General features: G+C 48.8%; 1 long non-coding RNA gene across 1 annotated transcript; it reads right to left on the bottom strand.

Moving 5' to 3' along the window:
* Positions 1-6,429: 6,429 nt before the first annotated feature.
* Positions 6,430-7,491, bottom strand: LOC129046618 (uncharacterized). The gene is made up of 2 exons (XR_008508251.1): positions 7,333-7,491; positions 6,430-7,249 (listed from the first exon to the last, which is right to left on the bottom strand). It is a non-coding gene; the product is annotated as an uncharacterized LOC129046618 (long non-coding RNA).
* Between the last annotated feature and the right edge of the window lie 12,742 nt (positions 7,492-20,233).

Below are 20,233 nucleotides of genomic sequence, written 5' to 3'. Positions count from 1 at the left end.
GAGTGCATCTTGCCATTCCAGAAGGGCGTTGTGTGATTGACAAAGTTCAAAAGATGCCTCTCAGCCCTGGGGACATTGGGCCATCCAGGTGTCATCTGTCCCCTGAGACTCCCCCCACCCTTACCTGGTTGGTGGGATCCCTACCCCTGCCCTCCCCCTCTCCCCGGGGTTAAAAGACACGGCAACCACGCGCTTTGAAGAGTTCTGTTGGAGCTGTTGCTGCATTCAGAGGCCTGTGTGCCAGGAATAAAGCTCTGGATCAAAACCCTCCAGCAGAACCGACTCCTTTCCTTTATCTTGCCTTTCTGAATCCTTTCTGCCAGAGGTAAACCTGAGCTCCTGCTTGCCTGGACTTGTCCCAAGCACCCAGTGGCAGATCCAGCCAGCCAAAGGTGTCTCTGAGGTGAAACCACCACAGCTGCTGCCCTTGGTCAAGCAGCAAGGGCCAGACGAGCACAGGCACGTTCCATCCGGCAATATTGGTATTTAATTCCAATATCCAAGGCTTTGGAATGTTGAACACTTGCTTTATTAAAAGTATTCTGTATTACATTACAACTATATTAAAGAGATACATACTATACTATACTATGCTATACTATACTATACTACACTATACTATACTATACTATATCATACTTACTTCTAAGAATACTAAAGAATACTAAAGAAAACTTGTGAACTGTCTCCCAACAGTCAGGACACAGCTTTGCATGATTGGCCAAGGGAAAAAAAAAAACCAATCCTCAGCAGAATCCAATTATTTAAATAAGCATTTAAATGCTTATTTAAATCATTGGATTCAGGTAAATAATCTTCCAACACATTCCACATGTTCACAAACACAGGAGCAGCAAATTAGATAAGAATTGTTTTGATCATTCTTTTCTCTGCTTCTCTCTGTTCAGAGAGCATGTGAATACCACAAAGTTGGATGGGGCTTTGAGCAACCAGCTTGGAATTAGATGATCTTTAAGGTCCCTTCCAACCCAAGCCATTCTATGGTTCTATGATCATACTTGAGGAGAAAAATACTTTACTGTTTTATCTAATGCAAGGCACTCCATGGTGCATCTGACATGGACTCCCAGTGAAGGAAAGTAAACACAGCAGTGTCTTTTCAGGAAATTCATCTTGGCTAGCACAGAGTATCTAGTTCAGCTGGAAGAGCTCAGATTCAGGCATCATCAGTTTGCAGTGTTGCATGTAATCTTTCAAACCCTCGCTTCTGGACAGGCGGCTTCTTGCTGACCGCAGCCAGAGCAGCAAGGAAGATAACTTGACAACTTTATGCCTTCTTCTGTCACTGTGAATGTTGGAGCCACTTGTCCCTGCTTTACAAAACATCAAACACCTTCTCTCCATCATCTGACAGTGAGATGAATCTTACCTGCTGACGTGACTGCTGCTTTCTGGCCAAGAATATGCTCATTTGCTGAATTCATCACGTTCAAAACTGACTGAGTCCTGAAATAAATCTCGCACCTCTTTATGTCTCCTATGTTGGAGTTTGGGAAGAATAGACAGAATCACATGCTGGAGTAAAATAGCACAATCAAATTACCATGTAGCAACTAAGAAAAAGCTAAAATAGCAACGTGGTGCTGTTTCACTCTGGTGGTGGAGCACAGCCCATTTGCAGTCTCCTTCTCTCTGCTGCACCCTTTCTCAGATAAAAAATCTGTTATCCAAGGGAACTTTGGAAAAACACCTATAACGGACTCCCAAGTTGTAGAAAAGAGGAATCAATTACATGGAAAGACTGATTTTGCATTACATGCTGCAGGCCAAATGTTTTAAGGACAGCTTTGCCACTGGAGAAAATGTACTTAACTGATCATGCTTAAAAGCCAGACACATTTTCAATCTGAGCTCATTTTATGATTCTTATAAATACAAGTAATAATAATTGTTATTTGTGGAAAAACAAAAGTATTTCTTTTATTGTATAAAAATAAAAGAAGATACCATTTCCTCCAGTTCAAGAGCACTCAAATCTGCTGAACTCGTGAAAATTTTGGACACAGAGATAGTGCATAGAGTGGCTGCCAAGATATCTCAGTGGGATCACTCTTCATAGAAATCCCCTTTTCCTGGAGTGCAGAGGTGATTCCCATCTCTCTCCTTGAGGGTCTGCTTTGCTCAGGGACTGGTTAACAAAAGTTGGACCAGAATTCAGGCACTTCTCAACCCTAATGAACCTTATGACCTGCACGGCCAGAATGAAAAAACAGAAAAGCAAATGAAAAGCAACCCTGCCCAAACCCCTAAATCTAGTTCAAATAAGTATTAATAGAACTAATTAGTTGGGTTTGATTTGCTGAATCCAATCCAGTAAACATGTTTCAGAATCAGACAAGCATCCATCATCCAGGCCAGCTGCTCTTAGACAGGTCATTATATGTGAACAATGGCTATTGATTAGCAAAACCCTTGGCCCAGAGTTTGCAAAACTCTGATATTTATCACCTGGCTTTCAGAGGGACCAGATATTCAGTGCTGTTCACCTCAGGACAATCTGGTAGCAACTTGGCACTTCTGAAATTAGGGGTGTTTACTTGGCTGGATAAGTGTGGATTTATAAACCTAGACTTCCTTTTCAAATTTGCAGTTGTTTAGACGCTTGCTAAATCAATGCCATTTAGTGAAAAGAAGAGAATGAAGTCATAAGATAGGCTGATGTACTTTAGAGAGCTGGGCTCAACCCTTTTTCTCCTGGTTGTGCCAGTCCTGGTCCCCCTCCACATGGCCCATCTATCTCAGTGGGGCAGAAGAAGACATCACTGGCTGCGGTGTATGGACCTGCTGGAGATGGCTTCAGTCCTTTGTGAATTAATTTTAGGAAGGGTTGTGGGTCTTGCTGAGGCCCTCCCACCCCTCCTTCCCTCCGTCTCTCCCTCCCCAGCAGCAGTGCTGGCTGGGTGCAGCATGTCCCTGCAGCCCTCCTCCCCAGCCCTGGGGCACTCTGCGCCACAGCTGGGTGCCATGGTCGAGCCATGCCCTGATCCCTCCATAAATTACATAAACACTTTCTCTCCCACAAAGGGAAGGATGCAAACCATGTGCTTTCTTCACTGAAGGATAGAAAAGGAGGCTGGATCAGAATCACTAATTATTTTTGCTAATAAAATCAGACAAAGAGTGTGACTGCCTCTCTTGAGCAAATATTATCTCCCACTGACAGAGGAAGATGAATTGTGCTAACTCTGCTGGCACCAGCACTCGTTTGGAGCACCCTGTCTGGGTGGGAGCACTGCAGCAGTGTTGCTGGCCATGCTTTCTTCTTCTGCTTGCAAATCACTCTGCTTCAGAAAATGCTGCCAGCACTGGAGCTGTCAAAACCAACTCTGTGTTACAGGGTTTTTCCCCTTTTCTGTGACCTTGGTGGTAATTAAGTGTCTCTTTCTCACAGGGAAAAATATGTGAAGCATGAATTGGACCTGTTGGCCTGGCTGGTGATTTATGGGTCAAGTCTCTAGCTGTTACAGACAAAATTTTTAAGTCTGATTAAGAAACCCTGCTGATTTAAGGATCTCACAAGAAATGTGTGCATAATGAATTATCTACAGATGATAATTCAAGTTATGCCTTGATGATTCATATCACCCTCTTCTATTAAATTATCATTTTAGAAGTTTAACAAGGGCAATGCAAATGGACAGGTGGTGACATTACAACATACATAACAGGTCAGCAGAGCAGCATTCTGCAAATTTGGGTGAGTGGCATTTGGTCCCAATCAGAGATGCCAACAGAAATCAAAGCTTAAGGAAAAAGCCGAACTGGTATCATTACAGGATAAATGTTTGCCTCTTGTGTGTCTGAACCTGTGTTAAGTTTTTTCCTCTCTTGAGCAAAAGTTTCCAGTGAGCAGTCTGCAGTAAAGTCCTGTTCCAGTATTACTTGCCATATAAGCATTAGGTCTTAATTGCAGTATTACTTGCCATTATCAAATGTCACTGTCTGTTCTTGCTTAGGAAACACTGAGAGCTACCAAGCATCACCAACATATATATGTACATGGGTAACAGGTTACAAAGACATGTAGAAATGTGTGGCAGAATGAACATTCTTTTTCCTTTTTGGGTTCAGCTTGTTGGATCTTAAACCTACATGCCTGGGAACCTGGAAACACCTGCTGTGCCCTGTGTTCCCTGGAAGGGGTGTGTAGCAAATCAGTCTCTTATGTTGTGATGGTGGAAGGAAACAGTGAGCTTGAGTAATGGGAACTGAGCAGTGCAAATGTGTAGGGGGATACGATATAAGAAAATAAAGGTAGTATAGAAAGTAATCTTACCCCATTAGGAGTTGCAGCGGAGCCAATTATTGGAGATTGGGAACAGGCCTGATTTTAACAGGCCACACCTGTAGCCAATAAGAAGAGTGTTATAAAAGAGTGGAAATGAAATGAAATTCTCTTTTGGGAAGGGAAATGGAATCTTGTGATTTCAATGGGGACCAATAGAGGATTGGTTGGTTGAGGGAACTGGAGTCAGTTGGCTCCTGGGAGGACAAGGAAGAGTCAGTGCCTAGAGGAGCTGCCTACAAGAAACATCAAGGAGATATGAAACTCTAGCAATATTGGAACATTTGCAATATAATGACAATAGAACTCTTGCAATATAGTGACAACACAAATGCACTGATTCTGATGTTGTTTTAGTGCCATGTGTTATTTTTCTCCAAGCAAATGCCTGATACCAATCTCTGTCTCTCCATCTGACATACATCAAGAAAGTACTAGAAAATGCAATTAGCCACTGTTAGTCTTGGCCATGACATGTCTCAGTGGGAAGGCTCCACTTATTTCTGTCTGTGTTTCATGAGCTGATGTGGGCAAGGTCTGATAAAGGAGCTCTGTACCTCCAGCCTTCTCCTGCAGTGCCATTTTCCCATGGCTGGGTGTTAACCAGGGAATGCAGAGCAGATGGCAGGGGCTGGCCGGGACCACAGCACTCGTGTCATTGCAGCTCTGGCAGGGGTAAGGGTCTGCTCCCAGTCACCATGTGAGCTCCATCCCAGGTGGGGATCAGCTAAGCACACCAGGGAAATCAGAAAATGGTGTCTGTGTTACTACATAAGTGGCAAAGGCAAACAGCACAGTTCCACATCTGCAGCAGTTTCACAAAGAGATTGTGCCATTCTTGAGAAACATTAGCTCTGCAATTGCTTAAACCCTGGGGTTTTGTATTATCTAGCCAAAACATAGCCTAAAAATGAACAAAACCATATTCTGGACTCCAATAGTTTTTACATTCCATTGCCTGTAACAAGCATCTTCCTGGCAATAATTTAGTATGCCCAGCAAAACAAGGCTTCAACAAATGCACTTAAAATGTAATTAATGAATAGAAAACCAGAGCCTGAACAGCTTGTGCAAGAAAAAATACTTTCAGCAGGAGGATTTCCTTTTTTTTCCACAGGGAAATCCTGGAAGTCTTCTGTGTATATACTTATGCAGTGCATGCACAGTAAAATCCAGTGTGTTCTGGACACCCAGGGCTCTGCTGAGCTTCCTGAATTGCTGCTCAGCACACAGAGCCCAGCCTGATGCTGGGCACACAGGAGTCAGTGCACCTTCACTGCACAGCATGCCAGCTCTGGCTCGGCATCTGTGGGGTCCCAGGGCAGAGCCACTGCCCCAGGTGAGTCCTCAGATGCCCTGAAGTCCTCAATGACTGCCCCAAGAAGACTTTTTAACATTTTTGAATGGGGAAAAAAAGTGCTGTTGGGGCAGTGGGAGGTGGTGGCTGCTTGGGATGCTCGAGGCCACACAGTTCAAAACAGCCAAATCAAGCCCCAGTGACACCTGTCTTCAGAGGATGTTGGAAAGTGTTTGTGAATTGCTTTTTCTTAACTTGTGATTTTTCTCAATTTATGAACTAATTGCTTTACAGCCCATATGAGAACACTGTTGAACCACAAACTCATATCAGCACGTCTCTGTGCTGGGGAGGGGGGGCATAATTTATCCATAAGACTGGTTTTTCCATAGCCAAAAGCCTCCTGTAATACTGACTCCTTAAATCACAGCAATGAAACAGCACTTCTCACCATCCAATCTCATTATGTTCCCTTTCCCTTGATCCTGCTAATTATTCTGCTATATACTCACCTCAGAAATCTACTCCAGGAAGTCCTAACCTCTCCTCAAGCACCATTTTTATTTCAAAAGCCTCTCCAATTTAATCCTGAACCTCACTTCTTCCATAAACTGCTTTATCCCTCCAGACCTCTTTGAAGCTGTGGCTGTTTTTAAGGGGGGCCCGGCTGAAGGGATTTAGAGTCCAGCCACCTTCAGTTACACCGGCACTCCCCTGGCACGAAGCCAGAAGCATGTGCCGACCGTGGGTGGGGCGAGAGGAAACAGTCACCGATATTGAAGCAACCGCGCCGCAGGAGTGAAGAAAAGAGACGGCCCTCCTCTACTGGGTGAATTAACTTGGTTTAATCCAGGGTAGGGGAAGTGCAGGGTGGCCACCCAAAGGTGGCGAGCGGAGGAGGAGCCCCGGGCCCCTCCGGGGACCAGGTTTTACAGGGAAGGGGTGGGTACACAAGAAACCAATCACAGAACGAAAATTTGCATACATTGAAGACTGATGGGTGGTGTGGATCAATGGGGATAGGTCAGGGGAGGAGCCCAGGCCTACCAGCCAATCACTCGACACCCTAGCTGGAAGATTCTGGAACTTGGGGCGGGGTGCCGGTGATTGGCAGAAGGCCTGGGGAGGGGGTACAAGGACAAATAAGGGATAATGAGGGAAAATGAGGAGGGGAAAACCGTGATTGACATAACTGGGGGTTTGAGCCAGACCAACTTGCCAAGCTAGGAGAGGGGGGAACGGAACAAACCAAACACAAACCACAACATCTCCCCCTTTTTTGTTTAAAAAGAAAAGGAAGGGAGAAAACAAACAGTCCCTTATAATCAGGCGGCAGTTGTCTCTTGTGCTGTTTTAAAGTCCAGGCTTCCACCGCTCACGCTTTCAGAGTCTGAAGTCGAGGCAGGGTCCTCCTCGACATCTGAAAGCTCCAGATGGTTTATGTTGGCCGCTGAGGCATTCAGCAGAAGTCTCTTAACCAATCCCCACATTAGGGAGCAGGCGATGACAATTGCGAATATAACTAAAACAAAATATAAGACGGACCGAACTATGGACCCGGCCCATCCTGACAGTCCCCAGCCTCGATAAGGAGGACTGTCAGGAGGGTAATGATGGTCATCGGGTCCATGCAGGCGGGAGATCAACTAAAAAGAAACAGAAATATAAATTAAGAAGGTCTGGCTCGAGAGGGGGGGGTCAGGACCGTGGTCAATGGTGGCTCACCCACCAGTTCCTCCGTTTCCGCCGCCAGCACGCCTCTGCTACCTGTGGGACCGGTTCTGGTCTTGCACCCCGCTTAGGGCGGAAGGGCTTGACCCACTTTGATGGAATCCATCTCGGACCTGAGGGAGTGGACACGCAAGCGTAACCCCTACCCCAGGTCACGAGATCAAATGGCCCCTCTGTTTTCCAGGTCTCCGGATCCTTAATGAGGACCGGGGGCCTGGCCCTAGGTCGCAGCTCCTCGTGCTTCCCGAAGTGTCGCACTATGGGCGGGTTGAGATTTTCAAAGGAGCAATTTAGAAAGTTGATAGTATACAACGCCCGTGCGAGACGGATGTGAGGGGACTCCACCTTCACTGCCGAATGCTGTTGCTCCAAAATCCTTTTAAGGCTCTGGTGGGTCCTCTCCACCACGGCTTGGCCTGTCGGGGAATAGGGGATGCCGGTCTTGTGTTCTATTCCCCATTGCTGTAGGAAGCTCCGCAGTTCCTTGGATTTGTAAGCTGGGCCGTTATCTGTTTTGATTACCTTAGGGATGCCCAGGACCGCGAATGCCTGAAGCATATGCTTCCTGCAATCCGCAGCCCTCTCACCTGTGTGGGCAGAGGCAAAGACAGCACCAGAGAAAGTGTCCACAGAGACATGTACAAACTTAAAGCGGCCGAATGATGGATAATGGGTTACGTCCATCTGCCACACCTCGCAGCTGGACAAACCACGGGGGTTAGCTCCGAGAGGGACAGAAGGGAGCTGGTGGGACTGGCAGTGAGGACATGTAGCCACAATGGCCTTGGCCTGTTCGCGCGTCAGATGGAACTGCCGAACCAGGCCAGGCGCATTCTGATGGAACAACTGGTGGCTGATCTTGGCTTGACTGAAGAGATCAGGGAGCGGGGCCACTTGAACAGGGGCGGCAAGGGCATCGGCACGCCGGTTGCCCTCCGCTATGAACCCCGGCAAATCGGTGTGTGATCTCACGTGCATGACATAAAAGGGTTGCTCTCGGTGGGAGACCAATTGAACCAATTTGGAGAGCAAGTCGTACAATTTTGGGTTTGACACCTCCTGCAGCACAGCATTTTCAGCTCTGGACACTACACCCGCTACATAGGCTGAATCCGTAACTAAATTGAAAGGTCCAGGGAACCTCTCAAAGGCTCTGACGACTGCGTCCAACTCGGCAATTTGAGGTGAACCTTCAACCTCGGTGACATCGGACTCCCACTCCCGAGTTTGGGGATTCCTCCAAGTCATGACTGACTTGTGGGATCTTCCAGACGCATCAGTAAAAATGGTCATTGCCTTTAGAGGAGTTCTGCTCTGGATCGATTTTATAGATAATACGAACTCCTGATTGAATAATTTATGGGCCGGCCGATCAACACTAATTTGGCCGGAGTAGCTATCTAGAGCGAACTGCAAAGCTGCATTTGTTTGCAGGAGGCTGTCAATTACCTTTTGTTTTAGGTGGCCCGAATTTAATTTAAGAGGAATGTATATGCACGCAAGATCAACGCCTGCCAGCTCTCTGATCCTCAGCCTAGCTTTCCGGATCAACTCTGCCACCAGTTCAGCGGGCTGTGTCATTCTCTTGGACCGATGGTGGCTGAGGAACACCCACTCAATGATTAAGAGGGGGTCACTCGAGCCCCGGTCCCTGCCTTTGGTGGCGTTGTCCCACTGAAAAATCACCCCGTGGAGGTGTGGCAGTTTGCCGCAAATAATGAATTTAAATGGCAGGCCCGGATGACAGCGGTGGGCCTGCCTAGCCGAAATGAGTCTCTGGATTTTCTCTAGTGCAATCCTCGCCTCTGGGGTAAGGGTCCTGGGAGAACTTAGCTCCTCTCCCCCTTTCAATAAATTGAAAAGGGGGGCCAGGTCTTCTGTTGGTATGCCCAGCCAAGGTCTTACCCAATTCAAAGATCCACACAGCTGGTGAACATCCGCCAAGGTTTTGATAGTTGTTACAATAGCCAATTTCTGAGGAACAATGGTCCTCTTAGTAATTTCCAGGCCCAGATACTTCCAAGGCGGCACCCTTTGAATTTTTTCCTGTTGGAGCTCGAACCCTGCAGCAACCAGCGCATCGACTGTCAGGTCAAGGGCGTGGCCAAGTATGTCAGCGGTCGGGGCACACACCAGGATGTCATCCATGTAATGGTAAATGATGGCATCGTTTACCACTGCACGTATTGGGGACAGCAAGGAAGCGACGTACCATTGGCAGATCACTGGGCTGCACTTTAGGCCTTGTGGAAGGACCCGCCAATGGTAGCGCTTGCTTGGGGACTCACGGTTGATGGAAGGAACCGTGAACGCAAAACGCGGGGCATCGTCCGGGTGGAGGGGAATTTGAAAAAAGCAATCCTTTATATCAATCACAGCCAATTCCCAATTTTGTGGGAGCATCGTTGGGGAGGGCATCCCTGGTTGGAGAGGCCCCATATCTTCTATAATGTTGTTGATTTGGCGGAGGTCGTGGAGAAGCCGCCACTTGTCCTTATTGGGCTTTTTGATGACAAACACGGGAGAATTCCACGGTGACGTGGTCTCCACGATATTGCCCTTAAGTAGTTGCTCCTCAACGAGCTCCTTGAGCGCCGCCAATTTCTGTTTATTAAGCGGCCACTGCACTACCTGGACTGGCTTATCTGATTTCCAATTGAGCTTCCAGGTAGGGCGCTCATCAGTGACCGCCGCCCGAAAAACCTGGGGAGCCGCTGGAAGGTCAATTCGGGCTCCCCACTGGGCTAGGAGGTCTCTCCCCCACAGGGGCTCCGTATAATCTAAAACGAATGGGCGTATAGAAGCCAATTGCCCATCAGGCCCCGTAATTTGCACGATGCTCTTAGATTGTCTGGCCAATTGTAAACCCCCAACACCACGGACGTGTCCAGGCGCGGTTTGCAACTCCCAATGCGACGGCCACTCCCGAGAAGGAATGACCGTGACATCCGCCCCAGTGTCCAAAAGGCCTTTTAGCTGTTTGCCTTCCCCCCCTTTTGTAATATAACAATCGAGGCAAGGTCTTTCGTGCCCCAAAACCTGGGCCCATGCGATGGTCGGCGTGGTGTTTTCTGATGTTTGATATAAATCCCAGGTTATTTCAGGCACTGGGATTGCCTGAGCTACAATCTGCCCTTTAGGCAAAAAGATGGGGGGCTGGACACAGTGCAGGCCGACGGCGAACACCCCCGGGTCCGATGGTAAGAGGCCCGGGATAATGTTCACCGTCGGTGGTGTGTGCTTAGTATCACCGACCACAACATACTTGCAGCGAATCCGTCCCCAGTTACCTGGGCACTCCGGGTTGACAGCAACGAGTTGAAGGTCGGAGGTCCTCAGGTGGAGAGCCTCCGAGAGCCGCAACCTATAGGGTGCAAAAGCAGAAGCGGTCGTTAGCACAGGTCTTGTTTGAATTGGTAAAACAGAAGTCAAGTCCGGTAAGTATTGGTCACATTTAGTTGGCGGCGGTCCCTGATCTCCCTTCCCCCTACGCGATGATGATAAATGGCCCGCCTGATTTTTGTCAGCGCGCAGGGGGGCACTGCGCTCCGATTTTAGTTTTTTGGGGGGTTAGCCCCCAACTGTCCCTGCTCCCTTTTAAATTTGTAAAATTCTGCCCGTAGGGGGCAGTCCGGCATCCAATGTCCAGTCCTCCCACACAAATGGCAGGGTGCGGAGGACTTCGACGAAACAGCTGCTGCAACACCCTGCTCGGTGGAGGGCTCTTCTGCCGCGGCGACCCGGGGAGGTTGAATCCTCCTCTTTTCGCTGTCCCTGGTGGTCAGTAGCGGGACCTTACGCGCGCACACTTCCAACATATCAGCCATCTGCGGTGCCGGGTGGAGGGGCAGGCTGAGGATGGCATCCCTGCATGCCTGGTTGGCATTTGAGGACGCCACCTCCCGCAAGATGGTGCTTCTAGCTCCTTCGTCTGACACCTGATGTTCAATGGCCTTCCTCAACTTCTCCACGAAGTCAAGGAAGGCCTCGTCTGGACCCTGAAAGATTCTAGAAAAGGCAGTTGGGGGCGCGCCCCCCGGCAGCAACAAAAAGGCTTTTTCTGCGGCAGCTGCCGACGCTTTAAGAGCCTCCCGGGGAAGGGTACTCGCCTGGGAGTGCCCATCTTCCCAGTCCCCGGTCCCCAGGAGCTGGTCGATGGCCAAAGGGCGACCTGTGAAATCAACTCCCGATTGGGGTTGACTCCACAGGCTTGGGAGGGCTTCAGTCACCCCCCTCCTCCAGGCGGCTTCCCACATTACCCGCTCGGATGGATTCAGCAGGCAAGTGAAAAGCCGCCGGACATCGAAGGGGGTGATCTCTGCTTCGGAGAGTGTTGCTTCCAAAACTCCCCGGAAGTATTCACTCTCCCGGCCGTACTCCTTTTGGGCTTTGACCAGCTCCTTAATTTGTGAATGACTTAATGGGACCCATTGGCGACGCACTCCCCCACCCGCTTCTGGCTGGTAAACAACCGGAGCCGCCGATGGTACAGTGGCCGGCTCCGGTTCCCGGCCCTTGGCCCCCCCCCCCCCGGGCCCCGAACCGTGGGAACCGGAGGGAGGGGCGTGGGAACCGGAAGAAGGGGAGGAGGGGGCGTGGCGGGAGACTGGGTGGCCCGATGACGAGGGGCCGTCCCCGGAGGCGGGAGCAGGAGGCGGGGCACAGTGGCAAGCGGTGGGCGGGGAAAGGGGCGGGACTGTGGGAGGAACGATAGGAGGAGCTATCATGGGAAAGGGAGGCGGGGAAACGAGATGGGAGGGGTCAGATAGAGGGTGGAGCTGGGGGGAGGTCGGGAGGGAAGGGGCGGGGAAAGGGGAGTGGCCGAGAGGCAGGAAGGGGTTGGAACTTGGAAGAAAAGGATTCTGGGATGAGGATGGGGGTTTTCCCGCCATCTCGACCATGCGGTCGCCTCCATTTTGGGCCACGCCGCGGCCATCTTGTGAAACCAGAGGCGACCCGGGGCAAACTGGGGATTCAACGAACTGGGGTACATAACTCTGGGGTTTGGGGACAGGAGCAGGGGAGGCAGGACAAGTCGAGGAGCCCCCGAGAGTTTGGCCAGAACTCTCGGGGCGGGGGGACCGGGTATTCTGGAGAGGGCCAGGGGATGATGGAACGCCCTGCGCCTGGCTGGTCTGGGGGGGTGCCCCCTTCAGAATCCCGGTTTTAAGTTTGGGCGTACGGGAAGGGGTATTCGGGACAGAGGGTGAGGAAACCGAACTGGGGTGCGAAACCGAACTGGGGCAACGTTTAACTCGAACTGTGGCCTGTTCTGAGCTCCCTTCTTCTTTTAATATTTTTCTAATTTGGGCAACAAGCCTGGCCAATTGTATGAGGGAAGCGTCGCCTGGCCTGAACAACTCCGAGAGTCGAGTTTTAACCCTCCGCCAAAAGGCCGGATTTTTGATCAGGTCAGGCGAAACCTCCGGGAACTCAGAAGAGACCCATTTTATTAATTTTTCAACAACAGGTTTTTCATAAACAATTCCCCCCCCAACAAGGATTCCCTCAACTTGGATAATAAGTCTCTTTTGGGCAGTGGACAGCTTAGCACCCATAGCTAGTAGAGACTTCCCACGAAGTCAAATGTCCACTACTAAGAACTTCGAGCCCAATCTGCCACGCAAAAGGGAAAACGAAAACTAAAAGGTGACCACCCACCGGCCCCTGCCTGTAAAATCAAGGGAGGGCGGCAGAACACCCTGGGGACTGGGGAGGACGACAGGGAGAGCGGCGAAACACTCACGTGTCCGGTGGGCTATCAAAGGAAAGCGCGGCGAAGCGGGTCCTGCGGCCGGACGGCTCGGGGTGCTCGAGGTCCCGTCCGGTCCCCGGGGAGCGCTGCCTCAGAGGGCCTGCTCACCTCGGGGTGCTGCTGCGTCCAAAGGACGGAGTCCAAAATCCGTAGGGTCCTTGCGAAGATTGTAAGTCCAGGCTCTACTGGTCCCGAATCCGGCCGACCAGGAGCAGGCAATCGATGCAGAGGGGCCCCACGTTGGGTGCCAGCAACTGAAGCTGTGGCTGTTTTTAAGGGGGGCCCGGCTGAAGGGATTTAGAGTCCAGCCACCTTCAGTTACACCGGCACTCCCCTGGCACGAAGCCAGAAGCATGTGCCGACCGTGGGTGGGGCGAGAGGAAACAGTCACCGATATTGAAGCAACCGCGCCGCAGGAGTGAAGAAAAGAGACGGCCCTCCTCTGCTGGGTGAATTAACTTGGTTTAATCCAGGGTAGGGGAAGTGCAGGGTGGCCACCCAAAGGTGGCGAGCGGAGGAGGAGCCCCGGGCCCCTCCGGGGACCAGGTTTTACAGGGAAGGGGTGGGTACACAAGAAACCAATCACAGAACGAAAATTTGCATACATTGAAGACTGATGGGTGGTGTGGATCAATGGGGATAGGTCAGGGGAGGAGCCCAGGCCTACCAGCCAATCACTCGACACCCTAGCTGGAAGATTCTGGAACTTGGGGCGGGGTGCCGGTGATTGGCAGAAGGCCTGGGGAGGGGGTACAAGGACAAATAAGGGATAATGAGGGAAAATGAGGAGGGGAAAACCGTGATTGACATAACTGGGGGTTTGAGCCAGACCAACTTGCCAAGCTAGGAGAGGGGGGAACGGAACAAACCAAACACAAACCACAACACCTCTTAACACCCTTCCAGTGTCACCTCATCTGCCTCTCTTGTTTTCACTCTGTCACCAAAGGCATTTCTGTATCTGCATCTGTGGAACCATGGAGGTGGTGCCCATGATCCTTCTCAAAATCTTTCATTCATCTTCAAGAGCTCTGGACTTACTTCTGGGATATTATTGAGGCAAAATACATAGGTGATTTCTAGACCTCCCAGAAGCACCTAAAGGAGTCAGCTGTGTCAGGCCATTGAGGTGGCAATTGCCAAAGACAAAAAGACAATTCTTGTTTCAGACTGCAGATGAACTGATGGGCTGATGCCAGAGCAAGACTTAAGAACAGATTTTAAGAAAAAGCCTGTCCAAGAAACAGACCTAAAGCCACTGGAAAATTTCCAAAGGTGCCAGAAAAAGCAGGTAAATGTATGGATTAGAGAAATAGTGAGTGCAGCTCCAGCTGGGGGCAGGCTTGTGGAGGGATCGTGGTGCCAAGAGCCAGGCACAGGCAGGGCTGTGTACACACGGTGCAGAGAGAGGCTTTAAATCACACTGAGTGAGGCTGTGGCTCCAAACAGCTCACCAGGAGAAATGAAATGTGGGAATTGAAACCGTGATGGTAACATTTCCTGAGGTGTTTTTAAGGATGAATTGCACTGTGGTTCTTTGCTTACTTTAAAAATAAAAAAAAAGTTATCCTTCCATTAGCCTTCAGTGTAATCTTAGTGGCTTCAGACAGTTTTGCCTAGTCACAGACAGTTCTTGCAGCCTATAAACACTAGCATCTCATTTTTATTATTTTTCTGCACTTCCAGTGGTGAAATTAACACAAATCAGTCTTGTAATTAGTGATATCTCTCGCTACAAATGTAAGCTCTTTCGCACTCACTTCACTAAATTTCTAACGCAGATCCTTTAGCATCTACTTCTCTTCTTAATGTCTATCCTAAAAATGTAGTATTCTTGTAACAAAACTGTTAGTATTTCTCTAATAGGTCTCTTAAATTCTCTCTCAGCAGGAGTATCATCTCCTAGTCTATCATGCTTTTCTTTTTACCTCTCAAAGTCTGTTATGAAAATTACTCAGACATAAATTGAGCTTCTCTCTTTTTTTTTAGTGAGCTCTGAAGGAGAAGATGAGAGAGAATTATTTTCAAGAGTACAGCTGGAAGAATGAAAATAAAAGCAAAGAGCTAAAAAATTCCTGTTACTGATTGAAAAGCCTGAATGCTAGAGCCCAGGCTATGAAGTGCAGAGAACAGTTAATTACCAACTCTTCATTTTAGTAGCTGCCAAATATTAAAGTGGGTAACCAAGTGAAGTTTCAGATCATAGAGAGCAATGCTCCATCCCTGCAAGTGTTTGAGGCCAGGTTGGATGGGGCTTTGAGCAACCTGATGTGGTTGAAAATATCCCTGTTCCTGGCAGGGGGGTTGGAGCTAGCTGGTATTTGAAGGTCCTTTCTGACCCAAGCATCCTGAGACTCCACAATTACAGGATTCTCATGCAAGTATTTCGTGCTGGTCATTAAAATGATCTCAGTGCCTCACTGATGGTGCTGTGGCAGAGGTAGGCAGGGCACAGGCTGGACCGTGGGGGCTCCCAGCCACCTCCCCCTTCCTGCACCAGTCACTGCTTTAAAAGAGGAGCAGAGCCAGGGGAGGGTACCTTGCCCTGCTCACTGGTGGCAGAGCTCCTGGCTACACAACCTGAAGCATTTCTACAGCTATTTCTATCAAACCCTGCAGTGTGGGTATAATATTGACCCTCCTGCAGAAAATTTTCCACCTACATGACTGTTGTGGTTTAGGAATGGCACCCCCCAGTTTAGTGTTTCCACTGAGACTCTCCAAGACATGTGCTGCTCCCTCAGTTCCCCTCCTTCTTTTGTGGCAGGCTGGAGAGAATTGGAGGCACAAATGGTGAAAATAGCAGGTTGAGGTAAGAGCAATTTAATGAAAATAGCAATGGGTTAAGCAAGAGAAGAGTAACAAGAGCCATATTAATAACAAAGTGCACAGGATAGAGGAATGATTCACATGTGATTGCTCAGAACCAGAGTTGCCTGACAGCTGCCTTCACCACATTTACTCCAGCAGAAGGAACCCCTTGTTCCCAGCAGACATTCCCTACCCCTGCTCCCTACAATTACATCAGGTGGTGTAGAATAACCTCTGGGTCCCAGCCATTTCCCTCCTGCCTTCTGCAAATATTACCCTGTCCTGGCTGGAACCAAGACAATGATTTACAGAAAAGGGTTACTTTTCACTTCACACTCAGCAAAGCAGAGTCACGCTGAGGTTTTCATAAGTTATGCCTCTTTAGGTACATTTGTAGCTGTCTCTGAAATCCTGGAAAATTTACTTTGGTGTAATCAGATTATTTGACACAGGTCCTCTCAGTTCTGCACTGGCTCATTTTCACATTTGAATGCACCAGCTCATTTAAAATGTATTTCTTTTTCCATTTTCTTATTTTCCACCTTCTCCTTCACTGAGTGTATCCATGTATTTGCAGATGAAAAATTAGCCTTGCAGACCACGTTGTTCTCCTTGTCAGAATATTTGTTCTGCTCCTTAGTGTTTCACCATCCTTTCTTTGCCCTGTCCTCATCCGCTGCCTCCTTTCTGCAAGAAGCAGATCGAGGCCAGCCTGCCTCCCAGCTTGTCTCTGCCTTAAATTCTCTCTCCTCACTCCCCTTTCATCCCTTCTCCTGTGCTTTAGAAATCTAAAATAGTTTTTTTGTGTATGTGCCTGCAGGACATACAGGCTGGTGGCAGGTGATGGCAGCTGCTGGAGGTGATGGCACTTCACCTCAACACATTCCCCCCTTCCCTTAGAGCACCAATATGCTTATTGCTGGTGACATGTCCAAAATCTCATAAACTTCAGAGCAACTGGGCATGTTGAGCTATGTAGGATGAAGGACAGCAGTGTGGCACTGCTGGAAGCACTGGTGTTCTCATCCACGGAGGGGGACATGGCCCTGCTCCTGCCCCTCCCAGGACTGACACTGGAGGTGTCAGACCAGCCCCACAGCCATGGAGGATGTTATTTGTAATGGGGTCAGCAAAAGGCACTTGGATGCCTTTGACATGCCCCCCATCACATGGGCCTGGGGCTTTATGGGGTGCAGGGTGAAGCATCTTGGGACCGTGTGTGACTTACAGGACATATCAGGGTGGGGAAGAAACCCAAAATGGGAAAGGGCAGGGATCAAGACATTTTTTGGAGGAACAAGCATGGAAAACCTATGGAATAAAGGTTAAAAGAGGGTGGTTGTGTACATAAGTTGCTGGTCACTGTGCTTATCTGGCCCTGCTCTGCACCTGGCCAGTGCTGTCTCTCCTTGTTTTCTCATTAAAAACAATTTCTGCCTATTTTTGTGTCTGTGTGTGGGCGGTTCTCAGTGGCAGCAGCTGGAGTGGGACGCAGAGGGGATTGTGTGGGTGTGTGTGTGTTAGCCTTGCCAGCAGTGAGCATCAGGCTGGGCTGCCCAGAGTAAATCCAGTGCTCTGGGAGCCAGGGAGAGACCAGGGGCTCTGCCTCATGGAGGGAGCATGAAGCTCAAGCCAAGGACTGGGCAGAGTGCAGGGCCTGGAGGCCCCCTGAGGTCTGGTGTATGTCTGTACATGTGTCAGGACCCAGGACATCCCTCTGTCTGTCCTGAGCAGCCAAGACCCCTGCCAGGGGGCTCAGAGACCCTGGCACAGAGCCCAAAATGCCCCTGTGGTTTTGATTATGACCCCTGGAGCAAGTTACCAACCTTAGATGAAGATCTGCAAGCCATGACAAATTAGGTGGAATGATAGTGAATTTATCCCAAGGTGAAAAAGTAGATTTTGGAGTTTTTAGAATGGGGGTTCAGGGTGCAAGATGGAGGGATCTGGGCATGTCCTGCCTTTCTCCTTCTTCTTCTTGGCCTCCATCTTCTGCTGTGATGTTGGCACTTTTAGACTGGTTTAGAGTAGAAGCTCACTGTCTAACATAGGTGATAGGTATTGGAAAGTATTTGTAAACATTGTACATGTAGTTTTTAGTATAAAGACATAACACCGCCCCGGGGGCAGGCAGAGTGCCTGGAACTGTCCTGTTGGACAGACCTTGGCAGGACAGGAAAGAGAATTTTATAGATAAGATACAATAAACAACCTTGAGACCGAGAAATGAAGAGCCCTGACTCCTTCTTCAAGCGCCAGGCTGGGAAAAGAGACTTTGGAACTCTTCTTGGGGTCACTCTGAGCAGCAGAGACTCCGACATACATGTCCACATGTGCCTGCCAGCAGCCCCTCGTGGGTCTGGGCTGCACAGACCCTGAGCAGTGCCATGGCTCTGTCCCCTCTGAACATCTGCTGGTGGGATGGGAGCAGAGCTGGGCTGATGCTGACAGCCTTCAAAGCTCTGCTCATGCTGTCTAAACTGGAGGAAGACTTTGATACAGATTGTCAAACCTCAAATCCCTCCTGCTTCAGCTCACCTGGAAAACATAGTTCTGCACCATAAAGGTGTAATCCCTAGGGAAGCCTCTTCAGAAAGGAATAAAAAGAGAAGAAGCTGTAACACAAGTCAGGCCACTGTTTCTCAGTGTTTTGTATTGACTTTGTAGATAAAAGTGTTTGCAATCAATAGCTTTGAATTCTCTTTCTGCCCAGATCCTTTTTTGTGACAAATGACTAAGAACACAGTTTTGGACCAAAGCCTTGAGAAAGACTCATGAATAGTTCACAATACTCAATGTCTGTGCCCTTGCATTATAATTTTAATACAGCATGTGTGGTTGCTGGGTGTAGTAACTCACATGTATCCAACCATTCCACCTGTGTGGCAAAACTGGTAGGTATTTCCCCTCCTCAAAGGAGTTGAAAGAAAATAGATATCCTGGAGCCCTGGAGATTGGTCACACAGAAAGTCCACCAGAGTGTGCACCTTCAATAAAGTGAGGAGAAAATAAAGCCAACTGCACTAGGAACAATGCCTCTGAAGTAACAGGCATGTTGGAAATGGTTGGGATAGCCACCTTTTATTAGGCTTCCTACCTGCCTGACTCCTGAGGGAGGGCAGGGAATGGGTTTTCCCCAGTTTCCATAAAGAAGGATAGGAAGGCTATAACTGAACAGTGTGCCAGAGGAAAAGCAGAAACTGTATTTAATTTTACTCGGATTACAGGAGCAAAGATGAATTTGGAGTGTGGCAGCTTCATTTTCAGTAGCTCCTGACCCCGCACACACTCAGTCAGACACAGTCACTCTTGCCGCTTGCTCCTGCCTGCCTGCTTGTCACAGGTGTGCCACAAGGTGTCAGGACACCTTCTCTTCTTCTCTGTGCTATTCTTGCTCTTTTCCTGTACCTTTTCTTTCCCTTGAAGTTTACATTCTTTCCCCCTCCTCATTGTTTTACATCCCTCCCTTGCTTCGTCACTTGCCTCTCCGTCATCTCTCTGCCCTCAGCTGTGCCCTTGGTCCCTGGTACCTCTCCTGCCATTCCCTGGCTCACCTTGTCATCTCTTTGTCCTCCCTACCTCCTTTTTTGGTAACAGGCTGAGGTATAGCAGAGCAGTTTTTTGGCTGGAAATTTGGTGCTTTCCCAAGCAAGTCTCTTTCCCTGGGCCCCTCTGTGCACGGAGCTGAATGTCACATCAGAAATAGTGACTTTGCACATGCAGTCTTTCTCTGTCTCTTCTCCTCTTCCCTTCTGCTTCTTTCTCCTGTATCCTTCATATTTTGTGTGCATTTGAACAATGTCATAGCCTCAATCTGATTACAAATTAGTGCATCTCTGTCAAAGCCAGCAGACAGGGTTGAATTAAAGGCTCATATCACTGCAAAGTGAAAAAGGAAGCATCTTCTTTTCAGTAGGAGACAGACCTGATACAGAATGATTAAAAAGTAGAGTGGATTAATAATGAGGACAAGGAAATGGTAAAAGGAGTGCACTTCATAAGCCTACCACTCTTCCATGGCTTTTATGAATTTCTGCAATTTTTTTTGCCAGAATAATAAGAGAGAAGCAGCTGCAGACAAAGGCAGAGACAAATTACAACCCACTGGTAATATCTGCATTCAGGACAGGTCTGAAATACACTCAGATGATGTCCTGTGAGATATTAAATGATAGTGTTATTGCATTAACCTATGGTTAGTTACTGCTCTGTCACAAACACACTGCACTGTCTTGGGCAATTGCTTTGCACAAGACTTTCAAGGACAGCAGGGATCTGCACAGCTTCAGACAGGTCTATATGGCTGGATATAGATGGACCTGTGCTCACTCCA

This window comes from Molothrus ater, chromosome 2 (assembly GCF_012460135.2).
Source record: "Molothrus ater isolate BHLD 08-10-18 breed brown headed cowbird chromosome 2, BPBGC_Mater_1.1, whole genome shotgun sequence".
Classification (NCBI taxonomy): domain Eukaryota; kingdom Metazoa; phylum Chordata; class Aves; order Passeriformes; family Icteridae; genus Molothrus; species Molothrus ater.
The sequence above is the reverse complement of the archived record's forward strand: the minus strand, read 5'-3'. Positions and strand labels throughout refer to the sequence as shown.